The 16834-nt window shown below is 47.9% G+C and overlaps 1 protein-coding gene across 5 annotated transcripts in view; it reads right to left on the bottom strand.

Annotated features, from left to right (window-relative positions):
- RNF216 (ring finger protein 216) overlaps positions 1 to 9012 on the bottom strand; it is a 106790-nt gene extending 97778 nt beyond the window's left edge. The window contains exon 1 of one of the 5 annotated variants that reach the window (XM_084763900.1): positions 8643 to 9012. The gene's annotated coding sequence lies outside the window, so the exon portion shown is untranslated. Of the gene's footprint in view, positions 1 to 2998; positions 3638 to 6346; positions 6586 to 8642 lie in introns of those variants that run through there. The other 4 variants (XM_084763903.1, XM_084763904.1, XM_084763901.1 and 1 more) reach the window with 4 other exon arrangements.
- Positions 9013 to 16834: the final 7822 nt, after the last annotated feature.

The raw sequence follows: 16834 nt of genomic DNA, 5'->3' as shown, positions 1-16834 counted from the left end.
TCCTTCTACAAACTAACTTTAGCTTCACTGATTGGGATTAAAGGCATGTAGCACCATGCCTGGACTTAAGCTTTTTTTTTTTTTTTTAAACCTGATACTTGCTCTACTCCAGGCTGGCCTTGAACTCAGATCTGCTTGCCTCTGTCTCCTGGATTAAAGGTGTGTTTGTACTGCAGCTGGATCACTCAGACCTAGAAGGTTTTGAATGTGATCTCTTCAGAGCAGCTATGTTTTGAGTTAAAATTCCTCTACAGGTCTCCACATACACACATGTGCATACATATACACAGAAATTAGGACAGGTAGGCAGGGACAGTTTAGGAAGGCCAACCATTTGAGTCCTGTGCCAGAGTCTAGCTTAGCCTTTAAGAGCACAGAAGCTTTGATCTACAGCTCTGGGAGCCTAAATCTCCATATTGAGAAGCTTGTGTGGTCAGCTGTAATCACATGGAAACACTTGACACTACAGACAGTAACATTCAAGTCTTCCAGCAGTCTCTACTCTCTGACAAGACACGTGGGTGAAGAAGCCATCTTAGAGTAGATCTTCCTACCATGGCCATCTTGGCTGACAACATAAGCCAGGTGACCCTTTTCAATCTCCAGATTCAGATTCATACAACTATATAAATAAACTGGGAGTGGTGGTGCTTCCCTATAATTCTAGCACTCTGGATGTAGAGGCACGAGGATCACAGCAACTTCACCCTGGTCTACATATCAACCTCCCCCCCCCCCCAAACACACACACTCCTGTCAACAATTATATTGTTGTATTAGGCTAGTACATTTTGGGTTAGTTTGTGCTGTTGATAGGAAGCTGAACTGGAGTTCAAATGATATTTTCCAGCCAATGGGAAACTGAACAATGATAGCTACACATTAGGAAAACCAGCCTTGATGCAATGGGACATTCTGTGTCAGGAAATCCAGCAAACAAGAGCCAGTCAAGACTGAACTAGAAATGATGGCATGTAAGGGGAGAGGGACACAAGATAGTGAGTACACAGCTAGATTTAGTGGGATTTTGAATATAAGTGCCTACTGGGGCAAGAGAAAAAAGGGAGTCTAAGTTGACCTAGATGGTGAGATCAGGCCACTGCAGAATGGCAAAGATCTTAAGAACAAACAATATGACGAGCTCCAAATAAGGAAATACAATATGTTAATTTTAATATGCAGACAAAATGAAATAATTAAGATATAATAACATACATTTTTACAAATATAAGTGTGGGGACTGGAGAGATGGCTCAGGGGTTAAGAGCCCTGGCTGCTCATCCAGAGAACCCAGGTTCAATTCCCAGCACCCACATGGCAGTTCACAACTGTCTGCAACTCCAATTCCAGAGATCTGATGCTCTCAGACAGACATATGCAGGCAAAACACCAATGTATAAAAAATAAAAATAAATTTAAAAAATTAGTATGTAGATAATTAGGAATTTAAACAGTTGAAACAAAATCTAAAAATCCTATTATCAGTGTTTTTCTACACTAGGATCACACTAAAAATTAAATTCACAATCAGGTTGGTTAGCTAAACATTTTTTAAAAGTTATATTTATTCAGCATTCTGGAGGCAGAGGCAGGCAGATCTGTGAGTTCAAGGCCAGCCTGGTCTACAAAGTGAGTCCAGGACAGCCAAGGCTTCAAAAAAAAAAAAGTTTTTACTTTATACATACAAATGTTTGCTTGCATATATGTATGTTTTCGGACTTGGGATTCCAGGATGGCACAGTGTCTGATCTGCAGGGAAGAGACCACAGAAGCTACCGGGAGCCACGGACCACTGTGGAGTGGAGCTGGAGATGACTAGGTGAGAGAGATTTGCAGTGCAGCCCAAGGGTGGATCTGCCCTCCTGCCATCCAGTGGCATACGGAGAAAGGCAGACCAGTCCCCACAGCTTGGCCCGGAGCCTGCCTGAGAGCTGGGAGCTGTGGCCTGGCTTGGCAGTGCAAACTTGGTAAATGGGACTGAAATCATGTCAGCAGTGGAGCATTAGAGCTCCTGACCTAGGGAAATCTTGGGGAAACAGGTGGATCTGTCCTCAGACCCCCTCCACCTGACACCAAAAGCTCCTACCAACAGAGACAGCAAGATGACTAAAGGCCAGTGGAAAAACAAAAAACATGAGCAACATTTATGTATGTTTCCCTGGTGCATACAGGGGCCCAAAGGACCCTGGAACTGGAGTTATAGGTATTTATGAGCCATCATGTGGGCGCTGGGAACCAAACCCAGATCCTCTGCAAGAGCAGCAACAGCAACTGCTCTTTAAAGCAGAGCTTCAGTTCCAGCCCCAAAGTTAGATAAAGATTTAACTATAGTTAGGCCTGGGGATGTGGCTCCCAGAATGCTGCCTAATATCCAGGAAGCCCCAGTTCAATTGTAAGTACTACATAAACCTGTTAGAGTGATGGCAGACCTTTAGATTCCAGCACTCAGAAGAGGCAGAATGAATAGTAATTCAAGGTCATCCTGAGTTACACAGTGAGTGTGAGGTCAGCCTTCACTACAAAAAAACTGTTTTAGAAAAAGTTAACATAAAATGTTTAGGTTTTTGTCAACTGTTAGAAGCTACATTCTGGAATGGGGGCAGGTAAGTAAACACACTGTCACTCACCTTTTCAGTTTGTTTATGGTGGTGGGGCACAGTGCTAGGAACTGAACCCAGGGCCTGGCATGTGCTAAGTACATACACCTGAGCTACAGCCCTAACCCTCCAAGATCTTACAAATCCACTGTCTAGGAGCTTGTGACCTTTTGCTTCCTACTTTCAGTTCAAGTACTGCCTTCTAGGCCACACATTTTGACCTCTTCACATACACTGAGGCTTGTGTCTGTTTTCCAGACAAGGTCTCACTAAATAACCCCAGCTGACCTGGAACTCTATCTACACCTCACTAGCCTCTGCTGGGATTAAAGGCATGCACCATCATCATGCCTGGCTGTTTTTAATTACAAATGTCACCATGACAGAACCCAAGTCCTTACCATAGTATGCAAAATATCAGGTTTTCCGCCAGGTTTTGCTGGTCCAAGTAGTGTCATCGTCTAATAGCTCTTTCCAGTCTCGCTAGCAAAAGTAGTTGGTTCCCTGATCACACGCTCAGGCCGAATTCTCTGTTGAGACCACCCCTCTTTGGCCAAATTACCTCTGTTCATGCCTCAATTCTCTAGTTCCTCGGAGAAAAGCCTTTCCTGACTATCCCTTAAGTGTCCTGGCCCCATGTTCATTCACAAACACCCCTTCAATTCCTCAAATACCACAGTATAACTTCAACTATTTAGGAAATTATATTTAACATTAACCTCTCTTCTTCTGGAACTTGGGTTCCAAATGCAGAAGACCACGCCTTACTCAGCACTTCCAAAGCTAGGAGACAAGAATAACTGCTCGACACCAAGAAGCTGATCAAAAAGCACATCGTGGCGCACACCTTTAATCCCAGCACTTAGGAGGAAGTAGCAAGTGGAGCTCCAGACCAGCCTGGTCTACAGAGAGGTCCAGGACAGCCAGGGCTACACAGAGAAACCTTGTCTTGAAAAACCAAAAACAAGCCGGGCATGGTGGCACATGCCTTTAATCCCAGCCCTTGGGAGGCAGAGGCAGGTGGATCGCTGTGAGTTCAAGGCTAGCCTGGTCTACAAATCAAGTCCAGGACAGCCAAGGCTACACAGAGAAACCCTGTCTCGAGGAAAAAACCAAACAAGCAAACAAACAAAAACAACCAAAACAAACAAAAAACCCACAATGTGAATAGCATTAACAAGGTACAGCAAAATAATAGAGGTGAAAGCTGTGCAACCACATGGGTTCCAAAAACAGCTCTGAACCTGTGTTATTTTTCAGCACCCCTTACACACACATACACACTCTTAAGAGAACCTACACTATCGACAGGACTAAGAAATATTATAACGGCCGGGTGCAGTGATGCGTGCTTGTAATCCCAGCACTCCAGGAGGCAGACAGGTGGATCTCTGTGAGTTCAAGGGCACCCTGGTCTACAAATCAAGTCCAGGAGAGCCAAGGACAAACCTTCTCTAGGGAAAAGAAAGAACAAAAGAAAGATAGGAAGAAAGGAAAAGAAAATGGCAAAGCCGCCTTTAATCCCAGCACTCGGGAGGCAGAGGCTGGTGGATTGCTGTGAGTTCGAGGACAGCCTGGTCTACAAAGGGAGTCCAGGACAGCCAAGGCTACACAGAGAGACCCTGTCTCAAACCACCCCCCCAGAAAAAGAAAGAAAAGAAAAAGAAAGAAAATGGCAAAGCCTAGAACACAGTAAACATAGAAAGCATTATCTCACACTGTAGCTTGTAAACATTCACCAGATTTCATAAACGTTCAATCTCCTGAGCCACAACTTTATTAGATTCCTCTCAAAAGCTTTTTATTAGAGATAAAAAAATCTAAAGTCTCAAGCTGGGCGTGGTGGTGTGCGGCTTTAATCCCAGCACTCGGGAGGCAGAGGCAGGCGGATCGCTGTGAGTTCGAGGCCAGCCTGGTCTACAGAGCGAGTCCAGGACAGCCAAGGCTACACAGAGAAACCCTATCTCAAAAAGCATAAAAAACAAAACAAAAAATCTAAAGTCTCGCTGGGCGTGGTGGCACACGCCTTTAATCCCAGTACTTGGGAGGCAGAGGCAGGCAGGTTGCTGTGAGTTCGGAGGCCAGCCTGGTCTGAGAGAGAGAGAGAGAGAGAGAGAGAGAGAGAGAGAGAGAGAGAAAGAGCGAGCGCTAAAGTCTCTAATACAATGTCTCTAATACAATAGGTTCATAGGTTTCAAGAATCCGGGTTCAAGTTCACGATCCTTCTCTACCTCCTAGGCACAGTTAATTTGGATATAAACAAAATGCAAAGCTTGGCTATTTCTTAATTCCAACAAACTAAGGTCATAAAAACACTGCCCCTCCTTTCCTCCAAGCAAGAGGACGGACAAACCCCTTCTCAGAATATGTTAAAATACCAAGCAGATGAAACTTTCATAAGGTTACCATCCGTGGTGGGGGTGAAACTTTACCTTGGTGCATATGTTTCAGGGGCACACAGGCTCCTATACATAATCCTTCACCCTTGCTTGGTACGCAAGCCCAATGAATCCATTAGTCTCACTGACACAAACACTCAGAAGGGTGTGTGCACGCTCCAGGATAGAGCAGCTGTTTAAAGCAGAAAGGTGACACTACCTTTAATCCCTACGCTCAGGAGACAGGCTCGCAGAACTGAGTTCCAGGCTAGCAAGGTCTACAGCAAGAACTACCTTAAAATGATAATATTAATAATCACCATCATCAATAATAATGAGGAGGAGGAGGAATATGATGGCCTACACCATGGCAGTGGCATGTGACTTTCTGAGTTCCAGAGGCCACCTTTATCTATTTCTCAGGTTCCAGGCTAGCCTAGGCTATGCAGTGAGGAGGAGAGGGAGAGAGGGAGGGGGAGGGCGAGGGGGAGGGAGGGAGGGAGGGGGAGAAGAAGAAGAAAAGGAGAGAAGAGAGAAAATTAGGGAAGGGAGGGAGACAGAAGGGAAGGGAAGGGAAAGGAAGAGAGAAGCGAGGGGGAGGGAGGGAGGGGGAGGAAGAAACCAAAACAAACCTCAGCGGAGAAACGGCTACCAAGCAAGACACTTAACACAATGGAGGAGAGGGTCCCAGGTCACTGCACCCTTTCGAAAGGCACGGAGTTTAGGATCACCGATGAGACCCCACGAGAGGCTGCCAAGCATGGGTCTCGCCGCTCACCCAGCGTGCCACGCGCCACCGGGGCGCTCACTCCCACCGCTGCAACCCAGGACTGGTCGCATTGCTTGTCCCACCCTACCCCCCACCCGCCTTGCTCAGGAGAGCTGGCAGGGATGACAGGCTTCAACTCGGACTCGAAGGGGTCCAAACTAGCCCGGGCTGGAGTTCAAAGTCAACAGCCCGCCGCCCCTTCCGCTTCACCAGGCCACGGTGGGGAGCCCGGCCACGGAGGCCAGCGGCCAGCGAACCTTCTCTCGGCGGCTCGCCGGCCCCCTCCCCCGCGCAGCAGGCCGGCCCGAGAAACTTCCTTAAGTAGCCGGAGGGGAGCCGGCTGGCTAGCAGTCGTCTGCGACGCTCCCCTCCCGACACCCCCAACGCGATCTCCCCCAGGACCTCCGGGGCCGCACGAGCGCGCCCCTCGGCCCGGGCCCCCGCCCCCACCCAAGTGGCGCCCCGGCGGGAGGCCACTCTCCTCACTCGACCCGCGGTCCCGGGAGCCCACGCGCGCGCGCGCGCGCCCCTCATGCACTCGCCACGCAGCTGGCCTAGCACCGCGAGCGGGACTCGGCGCCCGGAGTTCAGGCTCTAGTCACCTGAGGCAGCCGTTTGAAAAGGTCCCTCGCCGTTACAGCCGCCACAGCCGCCGCCTCCGAGGCCGCTACTGCGTTCCTTCCGGCCTCGCCACGGCGTCCACCTCGCGCCTGCGCGCAGCGCCCCCTCCCGACTAATGACAGGAAGACCATAGAGGCAAGAGGAGGGCGGGAGGAGGAGAGGCCTGGAGAGTGAGACCATAGAGATGGCTGCCTAGCTGGCCTCCAAGGAGGCTCCACAGCTGCAGAGCCTTGACTTTCCCTTGCGGCGGGAGGACAAAAGAACAGCTCAACCCCCAGGGTCACTGTCTCCTCACCAGGATTGGAGGGCATCTGGCTGTGGAATCTACTGATTAGCCACTTACTTATCTGTCCCGCTTATAGGCGTGTGCCACTGCACGCGATATATATAGTGTATGTCTATGCGCCACTTGCGTGCCCAGTGCCTACAGAGGCCGGAATAAGTCATTGGATCTTCTGGTCTTACAGACAATTATGAGCTACATTGAGGTTTCCAGGAATTAAGTTTGGGCCAGTGCTCTTATCTACTGACCCTGTGCTTCAGCCTTGATTTAACAGAGTTTGAATAGAATTTAAGAATGTTTTATTTTCATGCCTTTAGTCCCAGCACTCAGGAGGCAGTTAATTGAGAACATGGGTATTCTGACAAGAGACCACATCCAAAGACCTTCTAGGCTTGTGTGATCCAGCTGGAATACAAACACACTTTTAATCCGGGATACGGAGGCAGGAAAAGCTGAGTTCAAGGCCAGCCTGGTTTAGAGCAAGTTTCAGGTTAAAAAAAAAAAAAAGTGATGTCTAATTGAATGGCAAAAAAGTGACAAGCCAGAGAAAGGTTTGACAGAATAGGATATGCCTACCTCTCAGCAGGCGAGGTGAAAGGGAAGCTACTTACGGGAACAACAGAGAATAAGAAAGAGAGGAGAGGGGCCGGGGAGATGGCTCAGAGGTTAAGAGCACTGGCTATTCTTCCAAAGGTCCTGAGTTCAATTCCCAGCAACCACATGGTGGTTCACAACCATCTACAATGAGATCTGGCGCCCTCTTCTGGCGGACAGTCACATATGCGAGCAGAATATGTATAAATAATAAATAAATATTGAGAGAGAGAGAGAGAGAGAGAGAGAGAGAGAGAGAGAGAGAGAGAGAGACCAGCGAGTTTTATGGAGAGAGGTTAAATGAGAGAACAAGCTAGAAACAGGTGAAGACAGAACAACCCAGAGAATGAGAAGAAGCCAGAAGATTAGAGAAGATTGCTGGAGTTAGTTTGAAGCCAAGCAGAGCAATTCAGAGGCCAAGTGAGAAGCCAGATTGAGTAAGTCATCTGGGAGAGGAGTTTGAGCCAGAACAGCTGAGTTGAACAAGCCAGCCCAGAGCTCAGTAAGAACAAGAAAGGGTGAGCTTATTCAGCAGTAAGTCTCAGAGGCTGGAAACATTCTAGGCCTAGGTTAGATTGTTTGGAGCCTAGAAGTTTCTAGGACTAGGCCTAGGTTAGCAGAAGGAGGCAGGAAGCCTCCCAGACAACTGGAGCAGGAAAATAAAAGTCCCTTTTACAGTCCCACCTTCATGACCTCATTTAACCTCAAAAGTTCCATTTCCAAATACCAATAACATACAGAACTTAGGAGTAGGTTTCAGTACATAAATAAACTCTTTTTTTTTCTTTTCCTTTCCTTTTTTTTTTTCAGACAGGGTTTCTCTGTGTAGCCTTGGCTGTCCTGGACTCACTTTGTAGACCAGGCTGGCCTCGAACTCACAGCGATCCTCCTGCCTCTGCCTCCCGAGTGCTGGGATTAAAGGTGTGCGCCACCACTGCCTGGCTCAGTACATAAACTTTTTTTTTAAACTTATTATTTATTTATTATGTATACAGTACTCTCCTTGCATGTACTCCTGCAAGCCAGAAGAGGGCGCCATATCACATTGAGCCACCATGTGGTTGCTGGGAATTGAACTCAGGACCTTTGGAAGAGCAGGCGGCGCTCTTAACCACTGAGCCATCTCGCCAGTACGTAAACTCTTAAGAGGCATAGTCAAACCACACCAGAAGAGAAAGGCTGCCAACAGTGCAAGGGGAAGGGTAATAGGGCCTCTGAGGAAATAGGCATTTCCTCCCCAAGTACTGGGATGTCCTGCATTAGAGGTATGTATGACCATAGCTGGCAGAGAGATTCTGGAATAGCACAATAAAGCAAGGAAAACAAGGGTGGTTAAGCCAAGTGTGGTGGTGCATAGGCTGTATAACAATACTTTTCCTGGAAATACACAACCTACTCACCCAACATAGGGAACCCATGACAGACCAAAGGACGAACACCATCAAAGTCCAACTTGGTGAACCAGTGAGTTTCACTGGGGTTACTTGCAGGAGCTGAGATGACTCAAAGTCAGCTGCACTGCCAAAACCCAGCACACAAGCCTCAGCACCTGGAGCTTACTGCACAGCATGCAACATGTCCTTTCCAGTTGCCTCAGTTGGTTCACACGTCTTCCAGGAAGCTGGGTTGGTGTCGACAGTTGTACCTCTGCTCCTCCCGAGAATCTTGCCTGCAGCTTGGTATCCGCCCTTCTGAGAGGGGCTCTCTCTCTCAGCTTTGATTGCCTCCTCTGGCAGGGAGGGGCCTGATAAATCGGATCAGTTTCAGGCACTTCCTGGAGCTCTTTTGAGTTGTTTCCCTTTCTGTTTAAGGAACTTCCCCCCGCAGGATAGACTATTTCTTTCAATCTAGGAAGAAACTGATAGATAACAGCATGCCTGTAAACCGAAGGCCTGGGGGCAGAAGCTCAAAGACCCAGCCTGGCCTGCACAGGGAGTTCTAGGCCAGTCAGGGCTACAGAGTGAGACTGTCTGAAAAAAGCCAACCAACCCCTCAAACAAAATCCCCAATAATATGAGTTTATGAAGAGAAAAACTTAGCCGGGCGAGGTGGAGCACGCCTTTAATCCCAGCACTCTGGGAGGCAGAGGCAGGCAGATCTCTGTGAGTTCAAGGCCAGCCTGGTCTACAGAATGAGTTCTAGGACAGCCAGGGCTACACAGAGACCCTGAACCCCATCCTGGAAAAAAAGAGAAAGGGATGGGGAGAGCGTTAATATGGGCTTTCAGTTTTCTCAGTTTCCAGGCCAATCCTATCCTTGGTCCCTGGTTGGTGATCCTAATGACAAGGGTGGGAGACCATGACAGAGCAAAGGAAAGCATGGGGTCCTTACAATCTCCCTCAGGGACATGCCCTCAGTGAGGCACCACCTCTGACTAGGCCCCACCACCTTATGTGATGTTTATGTCAATTGCCCACATGAGAGGATCTAAAATCACCTAGGCGACAAGTCTCTGGGCATGCCTATCACGTGTCATCCTGCCATCCATGTTTGTGAGGAACTGTCGCGCCCAGGCTAACTAAAGCGGGAAGACCCACGCAGACTGCACAAACGGCAGAAAGCCAGCAGAGACCCTGCATTTATCTCTCTTTGCTCAGTGGCTGTGGATACAAAGTGACTTCACAATCCTGCCACCATCCCCATTGAGGACTGTACCCTCAAACTGTAAATCGAACCCTTCCTGGGACTAGAATGATGGCTCAGCAGTTAAGAGTGTGCACTGTACTTGCAGAGGACCCAGGTTCGGTTCCCAGCACCCAGGTCACCTGGCTCAACCCCCTGTAATTCCCGTTCTTGGCAATCTGACATCCTCCTGGAGTCCCTGTGGGCACCCGTATGAACTTGTACATACTCACACACATAAATGTGAATAAAAGTAATAATAAGCTGGGTGTGGTGGCACACACGCCTGTAATCCTAGAACTCAGGAGGCAGAGGCAGGTGGATCGCTGTGAGTTCGGGGCCAGCCTGGTCTACAGAGCGAGTCCAGGACAGAAAGAAGAAGAAGAAGAAGAAGAAGAAGAAGAAGAAGAAGAAGAAGAAGAAGAAGAAGAAGAAGAAGAAGAAGAAGAAGAAGAAAAAGAAGAAGAAGAAGAGGAAGAAAAAGAAGGAGAAAAGTAACAATAATTTTTTTTCCAGACAGGGTTTCTCTGTGTAGCCTTGGCTGTCCTGGACTCGCTCTGTAGACCAGCCTGGCCTTGAACTCACAGCAATCCTCCTGCCTCTGCCTCCTGAGTGCTGGAATTACAGTCGTATGCTACCACGCCCATAACAAATCTTTTTTGTTTGTTTGTTTTTTTGAGACAGGGTTTCTCTGTGTAGCCTTGGCTGTCCTGGACTCATTACGTAGACCAGGCTGGCCTTGAACTCACAGCAATCTGCCTGCCTCTGCCTCCCAAACTCTGGGATTAAAGGCGTGCGCCACCACGCCCGGCTGATAAATCTTAAAAAGTCCTTCCTCTCTTAAGTTGTTCTGTCATCAATTTGTAAACTATTAACAGTTAGTACTGCATCCCAGTAGTACCACCCTGGGGACCAAATCTTTAACACATGGACTTTTGTGGGACATTTACAGTCCAAACAATAGCATAGGACAAGGGGCCTGACGCGTGAGTTGCGTGGGTTCGTCCTCCAGAACCATGCTCTTATGGGAGGTGAATGATGCTTCTAGTGGTTGTTGACAGTATCTCGGAGTTGTCCTCACTATGCTGAAATGCTGAGGCGGGCAGCGTTGAAGAGCAGCCTTGGTTGCATTTCCACTGATTGAAGCCATTTTCCTAGCTCCTCAGCACTCCCTGAGTTTACATCTCTTGTTGCACTTTGTTTAATGTTCATTCAACCTGTAAAACTAGTCTCAGTAGTATGGGGCTGTCATTATGCCAATGTGTGTCCCAGCCTGCTCCCAAGAGCTATCACCATTGTCATCGGCTTAATGCAGATGGAGGCTCTTTGGGTCTTGTCACAGAGGAAACTAGACCCAAATTGGATCTGAATTCAGAAGCAGTAATTTTCTGCCATTCTGGCCCATCATTACAGGGGGGAAAAAAAAGGAAAAGAAAATTGATGTTATTGAGGTATAATTTATATACAGGACACAGCACCCAGATTACTTTCTATCAGTTTTAACAAATTTGCAAACTCCCAAAATTATCCCACACTGAGATGGGGGAGGGGAAGGCTGGGGAGTCAGCTCAACCCTTAGACTGTATACTTTGCAAGCATGAGGACCCAGTGAAGGCTGAGCAATGGCATCTGTGACATGCAGGTGATGACGTCAGAGGTTGCTAAGCAACCTGGAGGCAGGTATGCTAACATTGTCCAGCCAGGCTAGCTGAATTAATGGGCACCAGGAACCCTCTCAGCTTCACTCAAAGACTATGTCTCAGTTAATGGTGCTGAGGGAAAGGGGACAACTGTCTCCAATGGTGTAGCCACTAGTAAGCTGACCACGTCCTGTAAATAACCTCCTACCTATGGCCATGCAAACGACCCCTAATTAAACTCAGTGGGTCACATTTTTAAAAAAGACACAATGGCCTTTAATCCCAGCACTTGGGAGGCAGAGGCTGGTGGATCGCTGTGAGTTCGAAGGCAGCCTGGTCTACAAAGTGAGTCCAGGACAGCCAAGGCTACACTACACAGAGAGACCCTGTCTTGAAAAACAGAACAACAACAAAAAAAAGACACAATGATACAAGGGAGAGTCCTTGGGAAGAAAAGTGATTTAAGGGAGAAAGAGGAAGGGTTGAGAGGGGGTACTGAGGCAAGGAATGAATGAGGAAGATTCATTATATACATGTATGAATCTCAGTGAGGAACTGTCTAAATCAGGTCACCTGTCTTGACTGCAGAACCGGTGTGGAAAGACCTAGCCCACTGTGGGCAGCACCATTCCCCGGGTTTAGGTCCCGGACCGTATAAAAAAAAAAAAAGAAGGGACTGGGCAGATTCATTTGGGTTTTGTTTTGAGTTTGCTCAGTGCTCTTATCTCGGACCCACGTTCCGTTTCCAGCACCCATGTCTGGTGGCCCATAGCTGCCTGGTCCTCTACAAGACTCCAAGGGATTTGAAGCCTTCTGGCTTCCGAAGACACCCCACACACGTATGGCATGCATTATGCATACAGAGACACACGTGCACACACATGAAAATATAAATTCAGAAGGAGGAGAAAACAAGCTGAGCGCTGTGTTCATTTCTCTCTGCTCTTGACTGTGAATGTATGTGACTTGTAAAAAAAAATATGTGCACGTGTATCACTATACATGAGTACGGGCACTTGGGGAGCCCAGCAGAGAGCACTGGGTTCCCCTGGGGTGTAATTAGAGGCAGTTGTGGGCTACTTGACAAAGGTGCTGGGAACCAAGCTCAGTCTCCTCCAGCTGTGCCTGCTCTGACCTACCGAGCCCACATCCTCAGCCCATGAATGCTCTGAAGTTTTCCTCACCTTGATCTTTCCGCTCTGGTGAATTGTAATCTGGAAATGTGAACTAAAATAAGCCCTTTCCCCACCCCACCCCCACCTCCCCACCCCCCTCCCCGCAGGGTTACTTTTCATCGGCTTGTTTTTTTTACCACAGTAATAGAACCAAAACCAGGACAGCAGGTAATCACACACAGAACACAACTTTCTGGAGGAAAGGATGTCGGCAGCAGGGAGTTGTGGGAGGAACTAATTTCCTTCCCCAAGACACAGGGTTCTAGAGGGAAAAAAATATGACTATGATAAACTATGCTAATTCCAACTGGGGTGTATCTCAGACACCGTTGTTATTATTTATTTCTTTGCTTATTTATTTATTTATTTATTGTCTCATTAATGAATAAGGGACAACATGGCTTCTCCTGGAGCAGCTCTGTTTGCCTCCAGGGATAACAGCTGAGCTTCCTGGGGGAGGATTAGTATCTGAGTTTTCACTGTGAGCTTGACCGCTTCCCACTACTCGGACTCCTTGCTAAGATGGCAGGGTGGCAACAGATGTGACTTGCCGGCATCTCATGAAATCTGTCAGCATTTCAGTAAGGCTTCTGTGATCATGTCATACAGTAAAAAGTATTTTGGTTATGTTCTTGCACAGGGCTCCCCATAAACTTCCTAAGCAGTAAAAGCTGCTGCTTCTTCTTCTTCTTCTTCTTCTTCTTCTTCTTCTTCTTTTTTTTTTTTTTTTTTTTTTGGTTTTTCGAGACAGGGTCTCTCTGTGTTAGCCTTGGCTGTCCTGGACTCACTTTGTAGACCAGGCTGGCCTTGAACTCACAGCGATCCGCCTGCCTCTGCCTCCCGAGTGCTGGGGCCTTTTTTTTTTTTTTTAAACAGAGTTAGTTCACTTTACTGGTCTGCTTCTGCACTGGTCTTTATCTTGAGAACCTCATCCTTTAGGAATGTGCCCAGGAAACAGTCAATCTTCTCGGATTCCTTAATGGACAGGGAGAACAGGTGAGTCTCCTCCAAAGACTTGACCTTCATGTCCTTAACCAGTCAGGGATCCACTCCTTGTCTTTGGCTTTACCTCCATAAGCCCCACTGCCTGCAGAATCCTCCACAGAAACGCCGTGGGGCCTCCTAATCCTGGGCCCTGAGGTCCTGCGGACCCTCTCGTTGCAATGGCGTCATCCGCCATTTGGCGTTTTCCAAGGAAGAGGAAGCAAGAGCTTCGATTTTTAAAAATATTTTAAACTTACGCTTTATTTATTCAGTTAGTTAGTTCATCAGCCTTTACACTGAGCTATCTTGCCATCCCTGGGGTCATGTTTGTTGTGACAAGGTTTCCCTGTGTAGCCTTGGCTGGCCTGGAACTCACTCTGTCTGTGGACCAGGCTGGCTTTGAGATCAGCCCGCCTGCCTCTGCCTCCTGAGTGCTGGGATTAAAGGTGTGCGCCACCACCGCCCAGCTAGAGGGCCTGGTGTTAGCTTTTGCTGGACTACCTCTGTGTCTGGTTTCTGTTCCTAACACCAGGAAGATTAAGATGAAAGAAATGTTGTGATTTTGTTGTATCGCAGCAAGCTGCTCCTTTCAGCTATTCTTACCTGTACACAATGAAGTAACTTTTATTTTTCTATTATTTATTGCGGTTTGTGTGCAGCACATGCACCCATGGGTTAATAATGTGGTCTCCAGAGGTCAATACCAGCAACCCCTGGGTGGGGAGGGGTGGGGGTGGGAGGAAGGGTTTATTTTACTTTACGTTCCCAGGTTACAGTTCATCAGAGCAGAAAGGTCAAGGAGAGGGAAAAGGAAAAGCAAATGTAACTTCATACTAATTTATCTCAATTTATGTTTCAGTTCACTGGGAATAAAGGGCGCCATTCATCCTAGGTCTAAGCTACACATGTCCGCACTCTGTGGGCCGCCTGCTCAGAGCTGAGTCAGCTGTTACAAATTGATGTTGCCAGATTGTTGCAAGAAGAATTCCCTTCCCCTGTGAGCCACTCCTTTCCTAGAGGTGGCTTTTGGTACACTTCCTCTAAGTGTTAGTGTCTACTTCCCCTTTGCTTGAACCTGGGCTTGCCTTGTGACTAACTTGATCGTGATGCAATGGGAGGGACGCCACACTACTTCCAAGGCAGGGCAACTTTTGTCTTTTTGGCATCTTTTGTTTTGTTTTGTTTTGTTTTTTGTTTTTCGAGACAGGGTCTCTCTGTAGCCTTGGCTGTCCTGGACTCACTTTGTAGACCAGGCTGGCCTCGAATTTACAGTGATCCGCCTGCCTCTGCCTCCCGAGTGCTGGGATTAAAGGCGTGCGCCACCATGCCCGGCTTTTTTGGCATCTTTTTGGTTCTACGTTAAAAAGGCTAAGAATCTGGGAGGGTAGCTACATCAGCAAAGTGCCTGCCACACAGGCATAAAGATCCAGTCTGATCCCCAGCACCCATGTTTTTAAAAAGCCAGGTGGCCAGAGGTGATGGCACATGCCTTTGAGCCCAGCATTCAGGAGGGAGAGACAGACAGATTTCTGAGTTCGCTGCCAAATTCCAGGAAAGTCAGGGCTACATAGAGAAACCTCAACTTGGGGGGGGGGGGGAGAAGAAAAAGAAGGGCTGGTAAGATGGCTCAGTGGTTAAGAGGACTGTCTGTTCTTCCAGAGATCCTGAGCTCAATTCCCAGCAACCACATGGTGGCTCACAACCATCTAAATACTGGGGATGTGATGCCCTCTTCTGGCCTGCAGGCATATATGCAGACGGAGCACTCATATACGTAAAAGAAAGGAAGAGAGAGAGAGGAAAAAAAAAACCAGGCGTGGTCTGTGTTATGACCTATAAAAATGATGTGGCAAGGGTGTACCATAGGAGGGAGGTATGCTAAGGTGTACCCCCTTGAGGAATTACACCCCACTGCAACAGATCTGGTGTAAGGAAGTTTATTGTAGGAAGGGAGGAGGAGGCCTTGGGGAAGGGATAGAGACAGTAAATGCGCCATGACGGAAGAGAGGGCTGGGCAGAGAGGAAGAGAACAGGACACAGAGAAAGAGAAACAGGGAGGAGGCAAGGACAGAGGGAAGGACGGAGGGAGAGAGGGTGGGTGAAAGAGGGGAGAGAGAGAGAGAGAGAGAGAGAGAGAGAGAGAGAGAGAGAGAGAGAGAGAGAGAGAGAGAGATCAAGCTATGGGGTATAGGGGTCCGGTGGCTGGGGTCCTTTATATCAGGTCTGCACCTGGCGCACCTGGTAGCAGCAGATGATGACGTAAGCAATTGCTAGGACCCTGAAGGCAGGCTAGCTGAATCACCTGGATGCTAACAGTCTGTAGCATTAGCATGGGGGTGGGGGAGCGGGGGTGTAGGGGGGGCAGCAGTAGGACAGAGATTATGAGGATTCCTGGGGCTCACTGTTCAGCTGGTCTAGCCAATGGTGAGCGCCGAATTCAGTGAGAGATACTGTCTCACAAGATAAGGTAGAGGCTAAGGAGACGGTTCCATGGAGAAGGGGTGGTTGGTACCAAACCTCAAACTTGAGTTTGATCCCTGGGAACAACAAGGTTAAAAGAGAGAGCCAATTCCTTTGATCTCACAAGCTTGCCACTGTGCTCTCTCTCTCCCTCTCCCTCTGTCTCTCTCTTCTCTCTCTCTCACACACAAATACTAAATGCAGTAATATAGTAAGTAATTAAAACTTTTTTTGAAGAAAAAAAAAAAAGATGATGGGAAGCCAGACGCGGTGACTCACGCCTTTTTAATCCCAGCACTTGGGAGGCAGAGGCAGGAGGAGCTCTGTGAGTTCGGGGCTAACCTGGTCTACAAAGCTAGTCTAGGACAGCCAAGGCCACACAGAGAAAAACAAAAAGAGATGGAAAATGACTGGGGGAGACACTTGCCATTGATCCCTGGCCTGCACATATGTGTGTACACATATGCACATGTGCTTGAATGCATTATGGACACACACAAATTTTTAAAAATTTCAAGGGCCAAGAAAAGCCTACTGGACGTTAAGAAGCCACATGGAGAAGTACAGAGCCAGTGTCTTAGTCGTTTTTTTTAATGTGATATATAACCAGGGCAACTTCTTTTTGTTGGTTTTGTTTGTTTGTTTTTTGGAAACAGGGTTTCTCTGCATAGCCTTGGCTGTCCTGGAACTTGCTCTGTAAACCAGGCTGGC

This window comes from Acomys minous (genome assembly GCF_964271855.1).
Source record: "Acomys minous genome assembly, chromosome: 16".
NCBI classification, from domain to species: domain Eukaryota; kingdom Metazoa; phylum Chordata; class Mammalia; order Rodentia; family Muridae; genus Acomys; species Acomys minous.
Note: the sequence above shows the minus strand (reverse complement) of the source record. Positions and strands in the feature narration are given on the sequence as shown.